Source organism: Canis aureus, chromosome 1 (genome assembly GCF_053574225.1).
Source record: "Canis aureus isolate CA01 chromosome 1, VMU_Caureus_v.1.0, whole genome shotgun sequence".
Classification (NCBI taxonomy): Eukaryota; Metazoa; Chordata; class Mammalia; order Carnivora; family Canidae; genus Canis; species Canis aureus.
In genome coordinates, this window is record NC_135611.1 from 120,600,216 (window position 1) to 120,624,677 (window position 24,462).

General features: G+C 48.4%; 1 long non-coding RNA gene across 1 annotated transcript in view; it reads left to right on the plus strand.

Moving 5' to 3' along the window:
- Positions 1–16,430, plus strand: part of LOC144288720 (uncharacterized) — a 50,488-nt gene extending 34,058 nt beyond the window's left edge. Inside the window, exons 2-3 of the long non-coding RNA XR_013356699.1 lie at positions 13,987–14,032; positions 14,880–16,430. This is a non-coding gene — a long non-coding RNA (uncharacterized LOC144288720). The remainder of the gene's footprint in view (positions 1–13,986; positions 14,033–14,879) is intronic.
- The last annotated feature ends 8,032 nt before the right edge of the window (positions 16,431–24,462 follow it).

The window sequence follows — 24,462 nt, forward strand, 5'->3', positions numbered from 1 at the left end:
TAAGGAATTCAGAGATGTGGGCATGCCGAGTATATGGTTCATGAAAGACTGATACACCCTCTGGGGGATTATGTTCCATAGGAACACCCAGGCGGCACATGATTTTCTCAGGCCTTCTGGAAAGTGCTGGTGGGGAGGGGGTCACCATCACTAGGAAGTTTGGTGGTGGCACATCTGTGTTGGCCGGGGCTGACTTTAGGAGAGGCGTTGTAGAACGAGGCTCAGTGACTGTAATGGGGATGATAGGATCCCTCAGAACAATAGAGACCAGATGGCCAAGCTCAACTACCAGAAGCCAGGTAGACGTAATTATCTTAATGAGTAGCCACGAAGGTGGGCGGGCCAATTTGGCCTGCGATGTGGAGCTGGTGGACAGAACAGAGCTGTCCCTAGGAGCAGCCCACACGGGTATGACTCAATAGTACGGCTCTGTTTTTCTTGATTTCCTTTGGAAGAAGATCAGGAGACTATAGGAAATTACCCCAAATAAAATGACACAATATTATGCCCAGTTTTTAGACCTGAGATATTTTCTTGGACTGACTACAAAAGCCCATGTACCCAGGGGGAAGGACCCTGTAGCCCTAAGGCCGTGTGCCTGGTTAGGAGTCCTCAGTCCTTTCCCAAAGACAATTCCAGCCTTGTACTTGGGTAACTCTATCCTGGGGAGAGGGGAATAGTCAAGCATTTGGAGTCTTGGACCTAGCATCTGAGGTGCCATTGAGATCTGGAGGCTTAAAATGTCATCACGGCCTTTCTGTACGAGTAGCGGCACATGGGACCAGGTAATAAATGGAGTCCTGGTCAAAGACCATCTCCCCAGTGTTTATTTGCCTGAATCCTGAATGTCAAATCAGAATAGATGGTGCAACTCCCATGCTGCATCCTTGGACTATAGACTGAGTGCTACCATGGCGGGGAAACCGTGCCCTGGCCCTCCCTCCAGCCAAGAGAGTCAAAGTCTATTATTCCAGGATGAGGGAGATGGTGAAAATTAGTGCCACTCGTAAAGATCTAAAGATATGTGTCGTGTGGCCATCGACTTTATCAGGAGAGCCCCTGTTTGAACACAAATGGATCCTGAAAGATGACAGTGTCTCCCACACACAACCTTGCAGTTGCCCTGATCACAGCTGTGACACCAGGTGCGGTATCTTTGTTAGAACAGAGTAACATGGCCTGAAGTTCATGACATGAGCGCTGACTTGGCAAATGTGTTCCTTCCCAGCCCAATCAGGGATGATCAGAGAGTTTGTATTCACATGGAGCAGACCACAGTACACATCGCTTCTCCCCAGGGCTGTGTTACCCTTCTCACCCTCTGTCGTGCTATGGTCCACGTTCATCTGCTCCGTGTGGACATCCAGCAAAATATCACGTTGATTCACTACATTGAGAACAAACTCATTGGGCCACGTTAGCAGATTAACATTTAACGAAATGCACCTAGCATGTTGGGGGCCGTGGTAAGACATATGTGTTCCAGAGGTTGGGAGATAAACCCTCCAAAGATTTGGGAAGCTGCCACACCCATAAAGATTTTAGGGGTTAGTGGTCAGGGGAACGTCTATCCAAACAACACTCCATCCAAAGAGTAGGAGAAATTGTCGTGTCCTGCATCTCTCACCCTGACAGAGGAAGCACAATGTCTGGTAGGCTCTTTGGGCTCCATAGGCAGCTAAATCTATACCTGGCAGTACTGCTCTGACTCCGAGACTGGGTGACATGAAAGGCCATCCTGTTTGAAGGGCTTCTAGAATAAGAATGGACTCTGCCACAGGCCCTGGCCACGGTGCAAGCAGCCTTGCCATTTGGGCTGTAAAATCCAGCCAACCCGGTGGTATCAGAGCTAGGTCCCAGGGCTTGGAAAGCATGCTGTGTGGAGTTTGTGGCAAACTCCTGTGAAAGAATCATAATGTGCACTTGACCCCGGGTTCTGGATCGGGGCCATGTCATTTGCCAGGGACAATAGCTCCATTTGAAGAACGGCTCCTGATTGTGTTGTGGGTGGAGATGAAGCACCTGACCAAGGGGGCATCAGATGACCATGTCGCCAGAGCTCCCCTCTATGAGATCACCAACTCATAGGGCTAGTCACGTCCAGAAATAAACCATCAGCAGGTGGAAATGCATCAGCAGGTGGCCCAGGTCCACATGTTCTCCGCGGCTGTACCAACACTTCTCCCTCACATTGCTCCCCCGACTGGGGATCTCGTGTGTCCAACTAATGGAGGATAACAAAGCCTGAGATTAGTTCATGGAAAGGCTGGCTCTGCATGAGGGTACCAAGGACGGCAACCACACTCCAGTCCTTCTCAGGAATGGCCTTGAAGCATGGTGGTGAGGGAACGTCTAAAGGGAAAAACTTCAGCAACGCTGGTCACCCATTGTGCGTGGAGATGTTGGCCAAGGCCACTCTATATGGTCTTAGGGGCTGAAGGGTGAATGGTTTGGCTGGCTGGTCAGGGCCTAGCAGTAGAAAGAGTGGATGCCCGGGGCTGGGAGAACCAGGGTGGAGTGGCGGATGGGCACTGGAGTAGGCGCCAAGTTTGGAGATCTTGGTATTGTATCCTAATGCCCGAGGGTAAGCTTTCATCCTCACAGAGGCACTTAACGATCACGTGGACAAACCAAGTCAAGCGGCTGATGTTAGCCCCCGATGCATCAACTGTCATCGTCTACTCCAATAGAACGTGAGGGGCAGGGATGGTGGTGCTTCATGGGCCCAACAGCGTGGGCTCCCACTTACCAAGGCCAATCTAGCTACTCCTGCAATAGGGGCCAGTGCCGGGTCCCCGGTACAGCACCCTCTCTCCGGAAGACCTCCTGGATTCCTGTCGGCAAGTCGATTACATGGGGGCCCTTCCCCTCTCCAAGTGATTCACTACAGAGCACTCGATCCACCGGAATAGGGGCCCACAGATTATCACACTGGGCTAGGAGACCCCCGCCCCCATAGCAGAGGAAGTCTGGGATTGGGCCCATGCTCATGGAGCCCCTGGTCATGTCATATATACTGTGCCATCCAGAAGTTGCTGGCCTAACAGTCTGTTAACATGGCTTGTCAGAGGCACAGCTAAGTCACTGACCGGCACAGAGGTGACAATTTGTGACCCATCACCAACCTCCCTCCGGGATGTGAAACATACTTGGATTCAAAGATGTTTCTTTGATGCTTCATCCCCATAGATGATTATATGTGCCTCCTACATAATAAAAAGTCATGGACCCAGGAGCCCTGGGGTAGAAGCCGGAGTATCCTGGCTGCCATCACTCCTATTAACCCACCGGGGGAGAGTGTGTCCCCACAGCTCTGGGTTTGCCACCAGACAGGGCAAGGATAAGCTGTAAGTGCTGCCCAGACACCTTGGGTTCCCTGTGCCAAGGCGATAGCAGGCGAGGAGAAGTGTCACCGTGTTGGCATCAGGGGCTGTGCTGGACACTGGGATGTGTTCCCCCACTTTTCCCCTCAGTGGAGTGTGGCCTCACCTGCTGGGAGGATCTCTGGCAGGTGGCCTTCAGCTGTCCCTCCCTTCAGGGGTCGCCTCAGCTGCAGACAGGTGACTTACTCAGGGTCACGTCGTCCCCCAGCGTGGACCACAATTGGACAGTGCTGAAGGGCCGTGCTAGCTGCAGAGCCCTGTAAAGAGTCCTCCTGGCATCGCTGGCCCGCGAGGCCCGCCTGCTCCTCCCGAGGCCCGCTCCTCTTTCCGTTCCCCCTGTCCCACGTGTCGCTTGCCAGGAGCCGTCCCTAACATACCTCCTGCACGCAAAACTTCATCCGCCTGCCCCTGGTCCCTGGGGATCCACTGCCCTTGGTGCCTGGAGGACCCACTGCCCCTGGTTCCTGGGGAATCCACTGCCCTTGGTGCCCGGGGGACCCCCTGCCCCTGGTTCCTGGAGACCTCCACAGGTGACTGTAGTATGTGGCCAGGCTCTGGAAGGACCAGGGCAGCCTCCCCACTGCCCCTGCCCAAACCCCCTGGCGAGCCACTTCCCAGCGCCCCTCCACGTGGCTTATGCTACGAGGGTGACTCAGAGGAGGGCCTGGGCCTCTGGGTGCTTCCAGCATGAGCCACAGGGCAGACAATCCGAACCTGGGGCAGTGGAGCTGCAGGAGCAGGTGAGGGGAGGGGAGGGAGGGCTGGGGGCGGTCGGGGGGACCCCTGAGCACTGGGCTCGGGGAGCCAGGTCGGCATCTCCAATTCCATCCAGAAAGGGTTGCAGCAGCTCACCTTGTCCTCTTAACACCCCTAAGCTGCAAAGAAACCGCTTCTTCTGGGAAGCTGCTGGGCTCACGGTCGGTAAGTCGGGTCCTCGGTGGGATGCGCAGGGGCCAGGGCTCTTCCTAGTGGCCGCTGGCAGTCGCCCCCCCTCCGCACCCACATTTTTCTTTGTTCCCCGCACCTCCCGAGGTGCAGACTTTTGAAGCCGACCAGCCGGGCTGCCGGGCCCGAGTCTATGCACGCCCAGAAGCCTCGGAGCTTGAATAATCGATTCCACGCTGCAGAGCGCCGCCGTGGCCTGGGCCTTGGCCGTCAGAAGCCCACGCCAGGCCGTCCCCCCAGGTCCGCCAGCTGGGGAGGGCCTGCCCTTGGCCTTAGCGCCGTGGGTGCGCACAGCGCTGTGCAGATGCAGTTGCTAACACAGCTGGGCCAGGCCACTGGGCCAGGCTTCTCGAAGGGGCTTAAAATATGGAAGGCCGCCGCTCAAGACCTTCCCGGATCTGGGCCGCGGAGGACGGGGATTGGGCTGTGCTCACAACGTGTGGCGATGCATAAATATTAGCCTTAAATAACTGTGAATACCTTGTTTCCTCAAAAGATTAGTGGCTCTTCCCTGGGTGATAAATTGTGCGAGTTCCACGGCAGACCTGTCTCCCACTGTATTATCCCGGCGCCCTCTAAATAACCACGTCCCAGGGATGCTCGGCGGCGGGGGGAGCGCGGGGGGCCAGCCGCAGGACCCCGAATGCAGGTCCTTTCTTCTCCTGCGCCTCCCTCTTTGTCTCAGGCCTCCCTTGCACCCTCAGCTGCGTCTTCCTCTCCGTAGTCGATCCCCTCTCTCTTTCTCGCTAGCCCTCCGCCTCCCTCCCAATCCCCGACTTCTCTGTCGGGGTGACAGTGCTACCTAACGTTCCTGAGCTCACTTTATTTTTTATTTTTTATTGTTATTATTTTTTATTCATTATTTTTCATTCATTATTTTTATTATTATTTGTTTTTATTCATATTCAATTGGCCGACATATAGAGTAGCACCCAGGGCTCACCCCATCACGTGATGGGCTGCGTTAATTTTTTTTTTTTTAAGATTTTATTTATTGATTCATGAGACACACACAGAGAGAGGCAGAGACCCAGGCAGAGGGAGAAGCAGGCTCCATGCAGGGAGCCCGACGTGGGACTCGACCCCAGGACTCCAGGATCACGCCCTGGGCCAAAGGCAGGCGCTAAACTGCTGAGCCACCCAGGGATCCCCCCTGTGTTCCCTTTAACAGATGTGCTAAAGTTGGTGAGGTTGGAAGCCCTTTATGCCTCCCAGGGGTTGGGGGGGGACCCTACCTGTCCTGGGGATGGGTTAGCCGAGGCGCAGAGAGGTTAAGGAGTTCGCTCGAGGTCACGCTGCTAATAGGGCGGTGCAGCCAAGACTTGCTCTGCTGGGAGCCGGTGCTCTGGGCCTCTGTGGGCTCCGCTGCAGGGAGCCGTCGGGGCCCCGCACACAGGCAGGTCCGGGCCTTCTTGCTCTTTGTGGTTCTTCCTTGGGGGATCGGTACCAAGGGAGGGGAGTGACCTTACAGCCAGTCCGGGTCGCTGCCTCTTGGGGGTACTTGGCAGGATGCTCCTTGCTCCGTTTTCTCTTTGCATGAACTGATTTTCTTGGGCCTTGAGTTACAGAGGGGGCTGAAGTACACCCGCCTACTTGGGAGCCTGGGGGCACCTGGGGGACAACAGGGTCACACACGTGACCTTACAGGCATCCTCTGCCGGGCGCCCAATACTTTGGGTCCCAGGATATCCCCGGGCACCCCTTTCCAGACCGCTCATGATCCAAGGTGCGGAGGGGTGTTCGGTTCATTTTTTTCTTGCCCCCCCATTTATTTTACTCAACTTTATTAAAATGGATTTAGATGGAGTAACAGGCACAGACTTTAAGCGTAGGGGTTGGCGGGTTTTGACCAGTGTCGGCATCCAGGAAGCCCCCCCCCGCTTCTGGAGTCAGACCACATCCAACTCGAAGGGCCCGGCCCCTCCTCGCCGAGCCGCCCGCTGGCATAGGGTCTGTCGCGGTCTCTTGCTTTCACCTGCTTTAGCTCCTCGCATAAAGGGGACAGGCTCCATCCTCTCGGGGTCGACCCAACGTGATGACATCTTTGGGGTTCTTCCATTGTTGAACATTATCTGTAGTTACATTAAAAAGTTGTTTTTTTTGAGTTTCTGGAAGGTTTCTCGTTGTATCGCTGTAAAACAACGCGTTTTCTTCATTCCTGAGTTGGTGGACGCGGAGTCGTTTCCGGTTTTGGGGTATCATGGGATTAGTGCTGCTATGAATATTTGTGTATATGTCTTTTGGTTGAACAATTAAAAATAAATAAATCACAAGGAGTGGGATTTTCTGGGTCAGATTGTGTGTGTTTGACTTTATGGCAGATTTTCTTTTCTTTTTTTTTTTTTTAAATCTTTTTTTTTTTAATTTTTATTTATTTATGATAGTCACAGAGAGAGAGAGAGGCAGAGACACAGGCAGAGGGAGAAGCAGGCTCCATGCACCGGGAGCCCGATGTGGGATTCGATCCCGGGTCTCCAGGATCGCGCCCTGGGCCAAAGGCAGGCGCCAAACTGCTGCGCCACCCAGGGATCCCCTATGGCAGATTTTCAATGTGATGGTTCCGTGTTGCATCCCCACGGGCCAGGTATGCCTTATAATCGCCCTGTGTCCTGGTTCACATTTGGGGTCTCCCATGTCTTCGATTTTAGCCATTATGCAAGGTATAGATGGTACCGCCCTGTGGGTTTATTTTGCGTTCCCCTGATGACCGGCGATGAACATCTTTTCATGCGCATGTGGCCCGTTTCTGTTTCTCTTTGTGTGTGTGTGTGGGAGGTATCTATTCAGGTCTTTTGCTCATTTCGTATCTTAGATCCTTGGATTTTTAAAAACTTATTATTGACTTGTCAGAATTCTTTACGTATTATGGATTCAAGCGCTTTGTCAGATATGTGTACTGTGCTTATTTTCCCCAAGGCTTTGGCTTGTCCTTAATTTTCTTAATGGTGTTTTTGGGGGAAGGAAACGTTGATCCTGGGCCTTCTAAAAGCTGTTCTAGAGCATGAATATTGAGAACTCCAGCAACCGGGATGAATGTCTGGGGTGACCTCCATTTATTGGAAGTACCTGGGGCTAAGTGGACTCAACGTGACCAAGGCCAACAGCGGCAGGCGGATGATCCTTCAGGACAGGGAAGATAGCCCCTTGATGAATCCCAAACATACCTGAGGGGGTGGGGCAGGGAATGGTTCAACCGTGCCAGAGCCTCGAGTTACGGCATGAGCTGCTGAGGAATTAATAGTCAAGAAATTCTTGACTGTTAGATTGACTAGATTAGATTAGATTCTTGACTATTATATTAGATTCATCAATGAATCTTGATGGAATCTCACTGTTGCCACAAGGATAAGACTTTGGGGGATGTCTATCTTCTCTCTTTAACATCTGAAGGCTACGGACTTTGCACACATGTTGCTAAATGCTTTCAACGAGGAATTGGGCCGAGTCACAGCCAACTGGAGTCATTGCCCAACATCCCACCAGGGAGCCAGTGGGGCTGAGGTTGAGCCCAGGGCCGTTTTTCTCTGGGGCCCGCCGGGCTCCTTCCACCACCCCACACTGCCCCTGTACTCGCACAGCCAAAGTGAGCTCCCTGCAGTTGTACACGGCAATTGAAATCCTCCTTCTTCCAGACTCTCTGTCGAATAATTGCTATAATACTACTTAGCCATCTTCTCCAGGCTCAGTATTCTTAGTCCCTTAACCCAAGCCTCGGATGGCTTACGTTGCAAGGCCCTTGCTACACACATGGTCCCTCTCTGGTCCATCGCGTGGCTCAGCCCAGGTGGCCAGAGGTGAAGGCAAGGTGCGCGGATAAGCAATCTGCACAGGGTGACGTGGGATCTGCTGCAGAATGTCTGTGACCCCCCCTGGTGCAAGCACAGACCATGCGTGGTTCACCAGTTACCCACTGAGAGCTCGCTCTTGGCACACAAAAGGCCAGAGGCAGCGGGACGAGCAGAGGAGTGGCAGACAGATCCTACGTCCTCCCCCAGCCCTGCCTACCCCCAGCCCCTCCTAGTGGATCACACAGATAGCAGAAAATGCAGATTTAAATGAATATATATTGTTATGGTTTTCAGAAGTAAGTAGGGGAACATGAGACAAAGAAACGAGAGAGGCATCGGCTGCGCGATAGGGTGATTAGAGAAAACTCAAGACTGAGCCTTGACCCAAGGCCTGAGAATGAATCATCTGGGGGGTGGGGGGCAAGTGTTCCAGGCAGGGGAGCACCACCAGGGATGTAGCCTGGTCATCAGGAGTAGACATTGAAGCTGTAAGCAGTCTATGTCTCGAAGGTCTGGGCTGGAAATTTCAACTCAGGAGTCCCCGGTGCACTGTTGTTGAGTGTGCTGGGGCTGCATGAATGGTGATGAGAGGAGAGAGAAAGGAGAAGGAGAAGGCCCTGGACAGAGCTTTGGGGAGCATCTCCTTTCCTTTCCTTTCCTTTTTCCTTTCCTTTCCTTTCCTTTCCTTTCCTTTCCTTTCCTTTCCTTTCCTTTCCTTTCCTTTCCTTTCCTTTCCTTTCCTTTCCCTTTCCTTTCCTTCTTTCCTTTCCTTTCCTTCCTTTCCTCTCCTCTACTCTCCTCTACTCTCCTCTACTTTCCTCTCCTCTCCTCTCCTCTCCCCTCCCCCCCTCCCCTCCCCTCCCCTCCTCTCCTCTACTTCTCTTCTCTTCTTTTCTTTTTTCTTTTCTTTTCTTTTCTTTTCTTTTTTTTCTTTTCTTTTCTTTTCTTTTCTTTTCTTTTCTTTTCTTTTCTTTTCTTTTCTTTTCTTTTCTTTCTTTTTTTTCTTTTCTTTTTTCTTTTCTTTTCTTTTCTTTTCTTTTCTTTTCTTTCTTTTCTTTTCTTTTTTTCCTTTCTTTTCTTTTTTAGGTTGAACAGAAGACAAGAAGCCAGAGAAGGCATGAGGAAAGTGACTGAGCATCTGCCTTTGGCTCAGGGTGTGATCCCAGGGTCCTGGGATCGAGTCCCGTATTGGACTCACTGCAGGGAGCCTGCTTCTCCCTCTGCCTGCGTCTCTGCCTCTCTCTCTCTGTGTCTCTCATGAATAAATAAATAAAATCTTTAAAAACAACAACAAATAAAGAACAGCGAGCAAAGCGAGAGGAGAGGCAGGAGTGAGCATTGTCCTGGCAGTAGGGCCCGCTGGCCGCCAAGTGCAGAGCTCTAGATCGAGAATGCTCCAGTCTGGAGCCCAGGAGCCCAGTTCCACCTTTCATGGTGTTCTTCTTTGGGCCAGTTCCATCCATACCTTGCTACCACCCGGACCATCTGCCCTTGCCTGGTCCGTTCTTGATCAGCTGTTTCCCGAGGGACAGGAGATGGGATTCCAGAGAGTTTATCTGTCTTTAACCTCAGAGGACGAGGCAACCACATCCCCTCCATATAGTAGTCACTCCTCTGAGCTGGATGCTTGGGGTTCATCAGAGGACCGGGCTGCTTTCCCTCCAGCCCTCACCTCTCCTCACCACGCGGAAGCTCCCCCTGCCCCTCCTTCCCGGGTCTCTCCAAGGGCATCTTGATGCAGAACTTTCTTGATGAGAGCCACGTGTCAGATTCCCTCGATCTGAAAACTCCTCCTCCCGCCTTCACACTTCGGAGTTTCTAGGGACCCATCACACAGCAGCACCCCCCCTTCCCCCTGAATCCACGGCTTCACCTCCTGTGGCATCAGTCACCTGCAGTCAACTGCAGTCTGGAAGCAGATGATCCAACCTCGAGTGTCCCCGCAAGGTCAGAGAACCTAATGCCAAGTCATGACGCCTACATCGCTCACGTCTCTGCATCTCAGCCCACGTCACATCATCACGAGAAGGGCGAGCACAGTACGATGAGATATTTTGAGAGACAGAGAGAGGGAGACCACGCTCAGATAACTTTTATTATAGTATATTGTTATACTTGCTCTATTTTATTGTTATTGTTGTTGATCTCTTACTGTGCCGAACATCGACGTTAAACTTTATCATAGATATGAAAGGATAGGAACAGAACGAAACCAAACCACATAATATACCAGGCTTCAGTATTATCTGTGGTTTCAGGAGGTCTTGGAATGCATCCCCTGTGGATAAGGGAGGACTGCGATTCGCAGGATGTGCCCACCACTTGCATTAAAGGGATGCCAGAGGTTTTCATCCGCAGGCAGAAGGAGAGAGCTAAACGTGAAGCATGCGAATCAGCCGCATTGTTCCCAACATCCCAGAGAAATCACCACGAGAGCCGGCAGCATGAGCCAAAGGGTGAGGAGAGGCACCGAGGTAACTGGGTGGCTCGGATCATCCAAACCCAACACCGCGTCAGGACCCGGGGCAGAAGGTTCTCCAGGTGGCGTCCTCTCTGCACACGGACCCCGGCGGCCTGGACTTGGAAGCCCAGCGCTCTCGTGGCAAAAGATTAAAATATTTTTCACACAATCGGTGAATTCTGTTATTAAACGTTACAGCCGCTAAATTAAATGGTAAGAATAAGTAGTATTTTGAAATTCTGAACATCTTATAATTAGATCAGCCTTTTTAAAAAAAAAATATTCCAAGTTAAGGCACATTAGAATGTATTCCACAACATGGAGACAGCCTGACAAAGAAACATTATTCTTAGATTTACAATTAATTACCCTTATGTCTATACCTTGCATTCAATTTGCATATCTTAAAAGTGCTGTAAATTTCACAGGACTCCCTGTTTTATTTAAGATCACGCCGCTTAGGAAAAGTTTCTTCAGTGATAACTTTCTCTTGATTATGTAGTTGTGAGGTCAGTAAATCTGGCTCTACTTTGCTCCCCGATGTTATAATTTTTCTTTTTGTGTGTGTGTTTTTCATTATTTGGCTCCTTGTTCCTTCTGTCCTCTCATTTATTATTCCCCAAGGAGCCACCAGATAGAGAAGCTGGCTGGAAGACGAAGTGAGTGGTCAGAGCCTGAGATGTTATCTCTCCCCCACTACGCATTGGTACCGGGTGTCTGACATGTTCTATACATCTTTCTGGTGCCAACCTCATTAAACAAATCCGACTTGATGTATAGCTCTCAAGAAATGAAATTTCATGCAACAGATTTGTTCTTGCCCGATTGGTAGGCTCCGCCCCCTCAACTTGTCAGCTTGTCCCTCCATCTCTCCTTCTTCCCCTTCCTTTGCAAGCCCTGCACCCCCAGAGTGAGCTGGGGTGTTGTGATTTCCCATTGCGTTTTCGTAGGGTGACCACTAAGTTCCAGAACCTTTCGTTTGAGCAAAATTTTTTTGCTCACCATGAATGCTGTATTTTAAAAAGACCACATTGGATTTCTTAAGTTATTCATAAGGAGCCATTAGCACGGTAAAAAAAAATTATATTATGGAGAATGCTGCATGTGTTTGCCTTGAATGGAGACACACGTGGCACATGCTTTAATCCATACCCACCTGCCGTTATGTGTTGTGCGCTCAGAAGTGACCCCATGTGAGAGCGCTCTCCCGGGGACTCCATCTGTGAGGGACTGTACCAGGCTTCTGGGATAGGGGCATGGAACACTTCTGCAGAATGGTAAATATCAACTAGACCTACAAAGAATTGAAAGGATTAAAAAACATAAAATGTTTCAATAAAAGGCAACCGATAGTTCAATGTTTTTATTTTTTTATTTTTTTTATTTTATTTTTATTTTTATTTTTTTTAAGATAGTTCAATGTTTTTAAAAGAAAAAAGCCACAAGCACAATTAATTAGAACTGGTATGGCCATTAAGTGAAGTTTTAAGTTGCCTTTTTTTTGTTGTTGTTGTTGTTCTGTTTTCTCAATGTATTTTTTTTTTTTATAATCATAGAGAAAACCATGTTTTTAAAAGAAAAAAGCCACAAGCACAATTAGAACTGGTATGGCCATTAAGTGAAGTTTTAAGTTGCCTTTTTTTTTTTTTTGTTCTGTTTTCTCAATGTATTTTTTTTTTATATAATCATGGAGAAAACCATGTTTTTAAAAGAAAAAAGCCACAAGCACAATTAGAACCGGTATGGCCATTAAGTGAAGTTTTAAGTTGCCTTTTTTTTGTTGTTGTTGTTCTGTTTTCTCAATGTATTTTTTTATTTTTTTATAATCACGGAGCAAACCAAATACTCCACTTTGAAAGTGAGGATGACTTGACGCTGAGATGAGTGTGTGGTGCCATGCTGTATGGATTTTTGTCTCGGAGGGTTTGGTTCTGAGTATCGCAACCCTGGTGTGTGAGAGCAGGATCCCCGCGCTTTTGGAAAAATGAGGAGGAAAAAAGTCCCCCTCCCCCTTTAATTTTATTTCAAGCACGATCAGGTAATTTCCCCTGGCTTCCTTGTCTCGCTTATTAATTGGTAGTTTATTAAAGCAATTTTTAAAAAGTGAATACCATTGCCATTTCTCCCTTAGCAGCAACCAGAGCCCTGCATGGTACAAGATGTCAAGGAAGGAAGAGGGAGGCTGGCCAGGAAGCGTGTGGGGGGGAGGCAGGCCTGGCAAGCACGCAGGGACGAGGCGGCAGGGACACCTACACCACACCAGCCTGGGTCCCCTCCTCTGCGGGAGCGTGTGACATTGGCCGAGCCTCCCGTCTCCCTCGGGGAGGTCCTCCTCTTTCTCCCTGTGCCCGCCCTCTCTCCTTTCCTCATACCTGGGTGTCCCTACTGCTTCTGGGAGGTGAGTGAACGGGAGACTTTTTTTTTTTACAGATTTATTAATTTCTGACAGTGACATTCTTCATGACAGTTCACTATGTAAGTGAGTCCCCGTGATTTCTGAAAGCCCATTTATCCTGGCTTTGGATGGGCTGAATGCAAGTGCATGGGCAGGTGGCTCGCTCGTCGATCATCATATAATATTTCTATTAAAAATCATTTTTAAAAGCCTCCCGAAAATTTGAATAATACTTTTGCAAAGAACATAAAGCTACACCTCAGATTAGCCGTCCTAGAATACCTTGGCAAAAGTACCCAAGTAGCAAGAGTTTTCCTAGTCTTATGTCCTATATACATCTGTTAAATTACTCTGAGATCTCATTAAATAAAGCTAATGTACTTGTAAAACAGTAGGGAGAGACAGTTTATCATTGTAACTGTTAGAGAGAGCCATTCGGGTAGGGAGGGAGCCAAGAAGACTAGGTATATGCTGGTCAGTGTAGATGTTTCTAAGTCATAAATCTTGGCTCTTTCCCGCCTAGTTATTGTGTATTTCTTTAGGTGAGAGATTGATTGTAGCAGCTCAAGATGAATTTGCCCATAGTCCCTTTCTTCTCCTTCTCCTTCTTCTTCTTCTTCTTCTTTTTTTATTTTTTATTTTTTTATACTCCTGATGCTTCGCCAAGGTGATAATGCTTTTTCTCCCCCCTGCCATCATTTGTTTCAGATTAAAAGCGTGAAATGGCACAGGGGAACTCGGGGAGGCTGGTCTCTGTGGTCGGGCAAACATGAGGGCATGAAGATGTATAATGTCCCACGCGGGAGGAAGCCCTCTCTGGGCCCCGCAGGATTTATCACAGGCTCACCTGAAGGAGAAACAGGGGCATTTACACCATCCGATACCTGGAAAGACACTGTCATTTCCTCACTGAGGACTTTGCAAGCAGATGGTAAAAGGGGTTTAATTTGAAAACACTGAAACATTGTGTACGCTCAAAACCATGACAATTGCGGTTTTATTGTCTCCACTCAGGGAAATGTGTGTCTGGATCATCTCGTGGCCCGAATGGGGAGAAAAGGTACTTTTCATGAATATATATAGATGCTGAATTTATAAGGATCAATATAGTCGCCAAATGTTGTACAACATGTCAGGATATCATAAAAAGCAGGCAGTTCTACATAAAATACCAGCTTAATCTTGGAGATTTTAAAGCCTCATTAAAATGTGGATAAAGTCCATATATGGAAAGGCAGCCTTCAAAAGGTTGAAGTTATATATCTGTAGGGCAGGCGTTGTAACCGCCACTTCTGAATGTCAGTGGCCTCGCGGACTGTGGCGGGTCGTGGTCAGGGGCTTGAGGCTGGGGCAGGGAGTGGCACTGTGGGCCTGGGGCCCAGTGCTTTCCCACGCTCCCCTATAGGACAAGGGATTTAGCTAGGGAGGCCACGGTGGGCAGGTCGGGTCTGGCCGTCTTGGGGAGCTGGCACATCCGAGGGTGGAGCTTTTCGATGAATTGCAGATCGGCAACCTGGGCAGCAGGTCGAGAGGACCGATGGGGTTGGGGTGATGCGGTAGGGTGGCAGGGAGACTCAGGATGGCCACCTGAGGGTTGGAGGCCGAATCACATACTGAGCGGCTCCCCTCTCTGCCCCTAGAAGCCCAGGGGTGAAGTTACTCATTGGGAACCACTCACGCCTAGAACGCAGGGCTCCTGCTCCCCAGTGTCTGGCTTCCTATTCCCACGGAAGCCACAGCTTCTGATTGAGGCCACTCATTTCTTTTCTTTATCTTCTAGTGCTGAGACCAAGCTGAGACCAAGCTGTCCCCAGCCCCCCCACCCCCCCTCACCCCCAGAACGAGACTGGTGCTTTCCCCCTTGTTGGAAGTCTCCATGGTTTTGGCTTGTTTGCCTGTTTTTGCAGAGAAACTTTGAAAGTCAAGCAAATACTTTGATTGTGACCTTTCTGCAACACTGGCCCATATTCACCGCTTGTCAGCAGCACAAGATGGCCAGAAGTCATCCGTCACTGCCAGCCGTCACTCTGTCGCCTTTCCCATCAGCCCCATTACCCGGGATCAGGAGAGAGTAGAGCCTGGCGTCGGAAGGATCATTAAACTTGCGGCTCCCAGGTAGCGCAGGTAGGCCAGGTGGCCTGTTGTTATTTATAATAAAGGAAAGTGCAGCAGAAGTGCCTGCCGGTGGCCCAGGAGGCTGGCGGAGGACGCCTGAACAGTGTCATCGCTGAAGGACAGTTAAAAGTGGACTCTCCCCCCTCACTGTAAGCAAAGAGGATTTATTGAACATCTGTTCTGTACATGGCTGGGAAGATTGATTAATTTAATTGCTCACACTTTGCTTAAGTAACATTTGAATACTTAATGTCAAGTTTGAAGGATATTCCAACGTTTGCCCGCACACCTTCTCCTTCGGGTTGCAGAGGGAGATCCGCAAGGGGGTGGGAGAGCGTGACCGTCTGGAGTTCCTTCTAAATCCTTCTTCTCCGAGAGCCTGCAGGAGTTGCCAGTGGGAAAAGCTGCCTCTTTTCATAAAAGCAACTAGTTACTTTTCACATTTTCCCATTGTGATAAATCATTAATGTAATGAGGTTGGATCTTCTTCACTGAGTGGTGGTAATTTCCCCTCTGGTATCAACTGTGGAGACAGTTGAGCATATTATATATTTCTGTACCCTTTAACATAATACCGTAATCGTATGAAAGTACCAGATGAGTTAAAGCTGTAATAATTTATTGCAGGTTATAGTCAGGCGGCGTATTTAGGAGGAACTCCTGAAGGTTCTACAGAAAACCAGGCTTTAAAACGTTTCTCAGCTCATCGACACTTGCCTTTCCCTTATTGGCTGGTTTTCCCTCCTGTCAGGTGCCAATCGGATCCAGTGTAGAGGAAGAGGTGCCTCGGAAATACTGGTTGCCCCTTCAATAAAACTTTATTTGGGAAGGGCCAGAAAAACTCACACATCTCATGCATCATAACGGCCACGTGTAATCCTCAGGTCGAAAATCAGTCCCAACCACACACATCCAGACCAGAGCATGGAGGTGAATGTTGTGAATATATTCCTCGATGACTTCCCTTCCTCCTTGTAAAGCCTGTAAATATCTCTTTTTTTTTAACATAAAAAAAAAAAGAAGAATCGCACTGAACTTTCCATGAACACATCTGCAGTGGGAATGTGGCTTGCTGGTCTAGAACAATGGCTAGTGTCTGAACTTGGCTTGAAAAATGACTCCGAGGGTTTTTTATTTATTTATGAAAACAAAATATGCCTCTCTATGTTTCATTCTGCTTAGGATCACCACTTTGCATGAATTCATCCATTCACTTCTCGGCTCAACAAGCCCGCCTTGGGCTCTCAAATCCTTCAACAGCAGAGAACATGGCTATTTGGTTGGAGACTTCTTTCAGGATTTTATATTGAGAGAGACATTTTGGTTTAAATGTGTAATAAAATATATAAGTAATTTTTTTTTTTTGAAAAGAGGGATGATGATGTGGGGTAACGAGAAAAGAGGTGAATATTTAACTCAACTGGAAACTGGTGCCAACACTGCCTTCCTATTGTCAGAGACCCTGTATGTAATGTGCTCGCAAACATGCTCACATCTGGGAAGGCTGGGACCTGGGAGGCTGCACTTCGAATTTATTGCCCAGAAACAGGAAGAAAATCAGAGAACCGCAGGGCTGGGAAAGACTCCACCAACCAACTGAGCTCTGGGCTCCAGGGTGAGTCCTTAACAAGAGCATGGGCATGTTTTTAGGTACTCTACAAGCAAAGGTAATTCTTAGCAAAGGATGGTCTTTGGTCACATCTGATTGAAGGCAGGTGTGGCGCAGGCCAATTCTTTGCGAGATGCCCGTCTGTCCCCTGCTTTGACCGCGTACAATACATCCCGCGCCGGGCCTTAGACTGTCAAGGCCAGAGCCAGGTGCCTGGGCTACGCGTATCCTTCTCCATCAGTCATACTGTAGGGAGCAGACAATTAATTCTGGAGCAAAATTGAAAGTCAGAGGCAGAGTCTGAAAGAACAGAATGACAATAATAAAGTGCCCCAGCCTCGCATTAATCTCCCTCACTTCAGGCCTGTCACAGCCGGCCTGGCTGTGACTAATGCCAAGCTTTGCATACAGTGGTCACAGACACGAGCAGCATGCTCCCTTTACAGCGCCCGCGATGCGCTTTGTTGGGTTTTTGACTCCTGTGGAATCGTTGAAAAAACATCGCCGCTGGTCATAGGTAAGGGGACAGAGTTTCTCCATCAGGCACCTGGTGATGGATGCCCGGAGCTGGGACCCACTGCGGGAGCAATGGAAAGCTTCTCTCTCTCTCCCTCACTAAATATGCATTTCCCTCTCCTCTTTCTACTTCTCCATCCCATCCCTCATTCCTAATGTCTTGGACTCAATTTTCACCATCTTACTCAAGGCTCCCACCTCTTCTTGTTGGTCCTGGTGGGCTCTCTCTCCCTGCTTCCCCCGGAGAGTCTCCTTCATCCAGTTCCACTGGAGGAGGGCAGGCGGGAGGGTTTAGTTCAAGTGCGGCTGAGTATATGGGTGGTGGTGATGGGGCTATGTTCACAGAGGAGTCCGCAACAAGTATTTGGGACAGGTTTGTTCTTACCAGGGAGCTTTGGAGAAATTCAAATGGGAAATGGTGGCGTGGTGGTCCAAGGTGCAGCGGGTCCCCACATGGCCATGGGACTAATGTACCCTTATGACTTTCTGGAGCCCAGCAACTTCCACGGCCCCACCGGGGAGCTGGGAAAAGGCAGCAGGGGTGATTAATCAAGTATAGGATCAGTGAACACCTAAACAAATCTAACCCACCAGAGGAAAGGAGAAATGATTTCTCTAACGGGGAATCATGCCTCCCTGATTCAATTGAGTTTTTCTGAGTAAAAGAGAAGGGAATCTAGGAAGCAGGCTTCATGACAGATTTCAGCAAGCCACGTGAAGTTTTCCCTTCAAAAATTGTTCAACACCCCAGTACTGGGGGACCTTGCATCCATTTGAGGCATCAGTCCCAGGGAAGTGCTGGTCCTTCCAAATGCCCTGTGGCCCAGCCCCTGCCTTCCACTGTCCCTGGATGCCTCATGGTCACATGTGACCCTACACTGGATGGACCGGGGGGACTGCTCCATCACAGCTTGTGCCGTGTCTCTCTCCACTCCATGTCCCTGCTCCTGGCTTTCTTTCATGTAGCCCACTCCTGCCCCATCCACACGCTAGGATAAGACCGCTCCAACTGCCCCGGCCCCCACGGGGGCCTTGAATGACTCAGTGAGGTCTATTAGCACCACTCTCCTCCTTCTCCTTGTCCTCACCTGACTTAGTTCCACAGAGCCTTTCCCACACCGGTTCCTGCAGCTCCACAGCCATCACCATCCCAACCAAGTACGATGCGGTGACGAGTGAATGTGCAGTGCTCACTGAGATGAGTTCTCCAACCCATACTCTGCACCTCTCCCCTCACCAAAGTGCCATACTCACGGACACTCTAGACATGCTGTTTATTTTTTTTAATTTTTAAAAAGATTTTATTTATTTATTCATGAGAGACAGAGAGAGAGAGAGAGACAGGGACACAGGCAGAGGGAGAAGCAGGCTCCCTTTGGGCAACCCGATGTAGGACTCGATCCCAGGACCCGGGCTCATGCCCTGAGTCGAAGGCAGATGCTCAACCCAGGTGCCCCTGGATGTGATGTTGATTGAAAGACTTCTTATAACCTTTGATCTACCAGCACACACTGCAAACAAGGGGAAGTTTTAGAGCCTCCCTGAAACATCTCTGAGCATGGAAGCCTTGCTTGAACCTTATTAACCTGCATGACAAGGAGCCATAGTAGAGCCTGCCCTCTTGGCCATAGGGGTCATGTTGCTCTAGACATGTCCGTGACCATGTTTGTTTTTTTTTTTAATTTTATTTATTTGAGAGAGATATATAGAGAGAATGCGAGCAGGAGAAGAGCAGAGGGAGAGGGAGAGAGAGAGAATCTCAAGCACCCTCCAGAGCATGCAGTCTGATGTGGGGCTCAAACTCAAGACCCTGAGATCATGACCTGAGCTGAAACCAAGGTTGGATGCCTAATGGACTGAGCCATGTCTATGTTCTAAGAGGGAATGCCACAAGACGAAAAAGAAAAAATGATTCCACTCTGAGAGCAGAATGGTGGATGTAATTTCAGAGTAGGAACCCGCTTCTGGGTCTGACTTCACGGCTCTTTGGCTGTAGAGCCTTGGGTGGATCACTCCCCCTCTCTGGATCTGTGTCCTTGTCTCTGGATAATGGAATTGGAGTGGTGGATGCTCGAGTCCCTGTAAGTGCCTGCCAGCTCACAGGCTTGTGATATCATGTACTTGTCAATCTGCAATCACCACTTCTGTCCCCATCCCACCCCTGCTCTCACCCCAGGGTCTGAGCCAGCTTTTCAGAATGAATGAATTTGTCAGACAGGGTGATCAGGCCAATAAAAGAAAGAACATTCCCTCGCTGGAGCCGGGCATCCGCTCAGGCCAGCATGAGCTCACACCTCTTAGCCCCACCGATCCATTAACATTGTGAAAGACTTTGATGGACTTTGGGGAATTGTGCAACATTGATTTTATTGTCATCTTTTTGCACAAGCAGTAAACAGGCCAACATTTTAGGTACAGAGTAATTATTCCCGAAAAGCAAGACATCAGAATAAAGTTTAATAGTTAGCAGCCCGACATTTTGACAGGAGCCTTGTGGAAGTTCCAGACATGTCTCTGAGCTACTGAGAAAAGTGAAAGACAGTGTGTGGCACAGGCAGGGGGAGATGTGAGAGTGGCCTGCCGTAGGGTATAGAGATCCGGGGTGGCTCCCACAGACTGATGTGGAGGAGACTCTAGTGGGATCATTGCATGTCCACGGTTGAGTTTGTCTCTTCCATTAAAGCCACCGTCTCCTAAGGACAATAGGTGGCAGGAAAACACCTATTGTTGCTTCAGATCTTGGGCTTTTGTTTACCTGGAAGGAGGATGCACAGGTAGGGAAAGTGTATCCACTTCACCCAGGGAGTGGGGTTGATGGGACTTGGGGCCTCTACCATAGATTCTACAGACTAGTGGGGGAATCAGAAGACTTGTACCCCTGGCTTCTAAGGAGCTCTTTTGTTCTGATATCTGACTTAAACTGAATCCTAAGAGCTTGTTCAGGCTTTCATTAGTTCACACAATGGCTTTGCCTTCCCTGATGCCACCTTGCCCCATGGGGCCACGTCTTGGGCTTGGTGGATGGCTTGTACCACTCTTCCGCTGTGTTGATGAGGAAGCACTTTACCTGGTATGGACCTTACATGGCATGGTGAGTGAGAGTGGCCCTTGCATCCTGGGCAGACTACTGTCCTTGGCCTCCAGATGGACTTGTCCTCACGGTCTTGCTGCCCTCCTAGTCACTACTCCTCGGTGACCCCCAAATTCCCTGCCTTTTCTTTTAGATCTGGAACACGTGTGTTTGTATGTAGTGGTGGATGCTCCAAGGCTTATCTGAGTCGACTTGAACACAATCCCTGAGCACAGTTCTTTAGAGTACATGTCCTTCTTCCTTTTAGAGGCCATTGTTTAGGGATTATTTGTTTTTCCTGGGCACCTTTCCATTTACTTCCCCAGTGTACTTCTGGGTTGGTTGCAGATCAATGCGGTGTTTGGCCTTCTTCCAGTCAAATAGAGAAAAATGTATATCTATGCAGTAGGTGGTAGCATCATTTCTACTCAGATCCTGTCATGGGGCAGTCATTTAAAGTCTTACTGAGTGGAAGAGTCATTCCAAGAGCACATGTGAAGAAAGAAAGCTTCTTAACTTGCTTCTGTGTCTGAATAAATCAGCTCAGAATTTTCCTTCCCTTTGCCTAGCTCCTTCAACGAGCCCAAGGGAGAAATGGTGGCAAATTTATTCTCAAGGAAGAATGGGAAAGGACTTGCTCTGTAGGCATCCCAAGACTCTGGTTTTTGGAAGAGGCTCCCAAATGGCGAAGGCCAAGGCCCAGGGGCTGACCTCTGTCGCTTGCAATGCTCCGGTTTCTCAGAAGAGTCCAAGTACATACTCATCTCTGGGCCTTTGCACCTGTTCCTCCCTCTGCCTGGAAGGGTCCTCTCATCCCAGATCCTATTCCTCCTGTTCCACTCAGGGCATTTTTGTATGGGAAGCCTTCTTTGTTTGTCTGATGCAGACCAATGTTTGTTCACTAGGCTGTTTTGCCAAGAACTTGGCTCATTCCCGTGAGTAGTCACTTCCTTTTGCTCTGCCGTGGCTGGGGTCACCTGGTTCCGCTCCCATCCCAACACCTATGATAGGTCATGGCACCTTGGAAGGTGCTTTATGAGCATTTGTTGAAGGAACATCAGTCTTTCACACCAAAATAATTACTCTTGACTGTATTCATGGGAGTAAAGAGGGACCTATTTCGTCAGCTTATAGAGATCATTGTTATTTCTCTAGCTCCTTCTCTGAAGATCTCTGAGATGATATTTTATCTCCATCCCTAGCAATTCCAAGGAAAAGCTACAAACTAGAGGCTTTGACTATAATAATAGTAAGAATGACTTGTATTGTTATTTAAAATATCAGCAAAGAGGGCTTTATTGAGATGTAATTGACATATAACATCATGTAAGTGTCTAAGGTGTAGCGTGTTGATTTGATACACTCACATGTTGCAGAATGATGACCACCATAGCATCAGCTAACACCTCTATCCCATTGCATAATCGCCATTTCTTCTTTGTGGTGAGAATGTTAAAGATCTACTCTCTTAGCAACTGTCAAGTATATAATACAGTATTATTAGCTATAATCGCCATATTGTATTTTAGCTCCTCAGAGTTGTTAATTTTAAAATATTTATTTGAGAGAGTGAGGGCAGGAGAGGGACAGAGGGCAAGAATCTCAAGCAGACTTCCCTCTGAGCATGGAGCCCAATGGAGGGCTTGATCTCACAACCCTGAGATCATGACCTGAGCCGAAACCAAGAGTTGGATGCTTAACTGACTGAGCCACCCAGGCACCCCAGCTCCCTGGAATTGTTAATCTTATATCTGGAAGTTTGGACCCTCTGACCAACATCTCCCCGTTCCCCACACCCTTCCCCCAGCCTCTGGCAACCACCACTTTACTCTCTGTTTCTCTGCGTTCTGCTTTGTTAGATTCTACATGTAAGTGAGGTCATGTAGTATTTGTCTTTCTCTGTCTGACTTACCTCAATTAGCATAATGCCCTCCAGGTCCTTGCATGTTGTAGCAAATAAGAAGATTTCCCTTCTTTTTTATGGCTGAATAATATCCCATTGTATGTATATGCATGTACCACCTCTTCTTATCCATCCATCAGTGGACAGACACTTAAGTTGTTTCCACATCTTAGCTACTGTGAACAATGCTGCAGTGAATAGGGGTGCTCGTACCTCCTTGAGGTCCTATTTTCACTTCCTTTGGCTGTATACCCCGGAGTGGAATTGCTGGATTGTATGGTGGCTCTATTTTTAATTTTTTGAGGAATGTTCATGCCATGTAGCATGGAGTTTTGTTTTGTTTTGTTTTGTTTTTCCAAAGCAAGGGTTGTTCAGGGATGGTAAGAAAAACAGGGGAAACACACTGGAAGAGCCTCTCACCCCTGAGTCACTTCTGAGACTAAGGAATTCTAACCAAGGGAGCATTTTTAGGAAACTGCATCCTGGGATAAGGAGGTCCCAACTATCTTGCTTGTGCCCTGCAATGGAGCAGCTGCTTGGCTGTGCTGGGAATTTCTATTTCTCTCCATCTGGCAACCAGGGAAGAAGGAGATCTCCACCCCAATGTCACTTTTGACTCTCCTTGGACTCCACAGAAATAATCTCTCCTGCCAGTATGGAGATTACAGTTCTTCATTCTAACTGGACCACCAGGAGTGGCTTTTAAGACCACAAGGAGAGTCTGAAGGCCTGACTCCTCAATCTGTCATGGGGCAAGTTTCCAAACCAAAATGTCAAATAGCCAACTAGATGTTTTGCTCTTACAAGGCTGAACTATCGAGTGAGATGTGATACTTAAATATATTTCCTTTTTATTTCATTATTTTTTCATTCATATTTCATTATACGATTTTTATCATTATCATCATTATCCCACTACCTATTTTTGCTATTTAGAAGGTCAACTAGGCCATAAAATGTTGCTGGCTGGCTTTCAGTTCCTGCTCTGGCACCTGTTCCACACATGACATTCATCTTCTCAGCCTCAGTTCCACCATTTGTAAATAAAGAAAATATTAACCCTGGCTTCCTTGGATGGCATGAGATGGGTGAATGCATGGGAAATGCTGCCAGGGGACACTGCATACCTCAGCAAGATTGATTGAAGGCATGGGTTTGAGAATTGTCCTTGCATAGCTTGACCTGGAAGGGGGGAGTCCTACTTCTGGGATTGAAGACTGGATTTCTGGTCTTTTTATGTGTCTTGATTTTTCTGAAAAGTCTCGAAGAGAGGCCTGGACCAGCACTCTCTCTGGGTGTGAGCACCATCCAGCTGTGTTCCCAGGACAAGGACAATCAAAGCCCGGACATTCAAATGGAAATACCCCATGGTTATACTTCTCCCTTTGCGAAAAAAAAAGAAAAGAAAAAACCCACATCGCTCTCCTTTTGTGCCACTACAAACATTGCGACGTTTTTGGCGGGAAGGGGAAGTTATTTTGTGTATGTGTGAACGAGAATTTTGATAGACAGGGCAAGTTGCAATCCAATTCCAAACTATAGATTTTCAAGCAGATTGATGCAACAAATTGTTAGCAAATAGCAGTTTGCAATTTGATGCTAATTAGACATAAGGCAAATATGTGCCATGACAAATTAGCAGCGAACCATACTGCAGAGGATTAGCGAGAGCTGGCACAGCCCGAGCCCGGCTCCGCACACCTCCCTGTCGCCGTCATAGGCGTCACCGTCGGGGCCTGAGCCAGCCTCGCCTCTCTGTGAGCAGAAGCTGGAGAGGAGACCAGGAGCATCCCAGGCCAATGCTCAGAGTGATGCTGTGCATCTTTGTCTTCCACTCGTGCAGGCCTGCTGGTCAGCGTGGCCTTTCCCAAGAGCTGCAGAAGGTCCTGGGAAGCTCATATGATATACATATATTTATGGTTTAAATTGAAAAAATAATCCTGGAAACATTAAAAAATACAGAGAGGCAAAAAATCAAAGCAAAGCAAAGCAGAAGGAAAGAAAGAAGGAAGGAAAGAAAGAAAGGTAGAAGGAAAGATAGAAAGAAGGAAAAAGAAAGAAAGAAAGAAAGAAAGAAAGAAAGAAAGAAAGAAAGAAACCAAAAGACAGCCATTATTACCATTATTAGTAGTTTGGTATTCACCCACTGAAATCTTTGCTTCCATGAATTATGTGTGTGTGTGAGTGTGTGTGTGTGTGTGTGTATACACATAGATATGTATGTTATATTATGTATGTTATATTATGTAATCATTTAAAACAAAAATATATGTAATT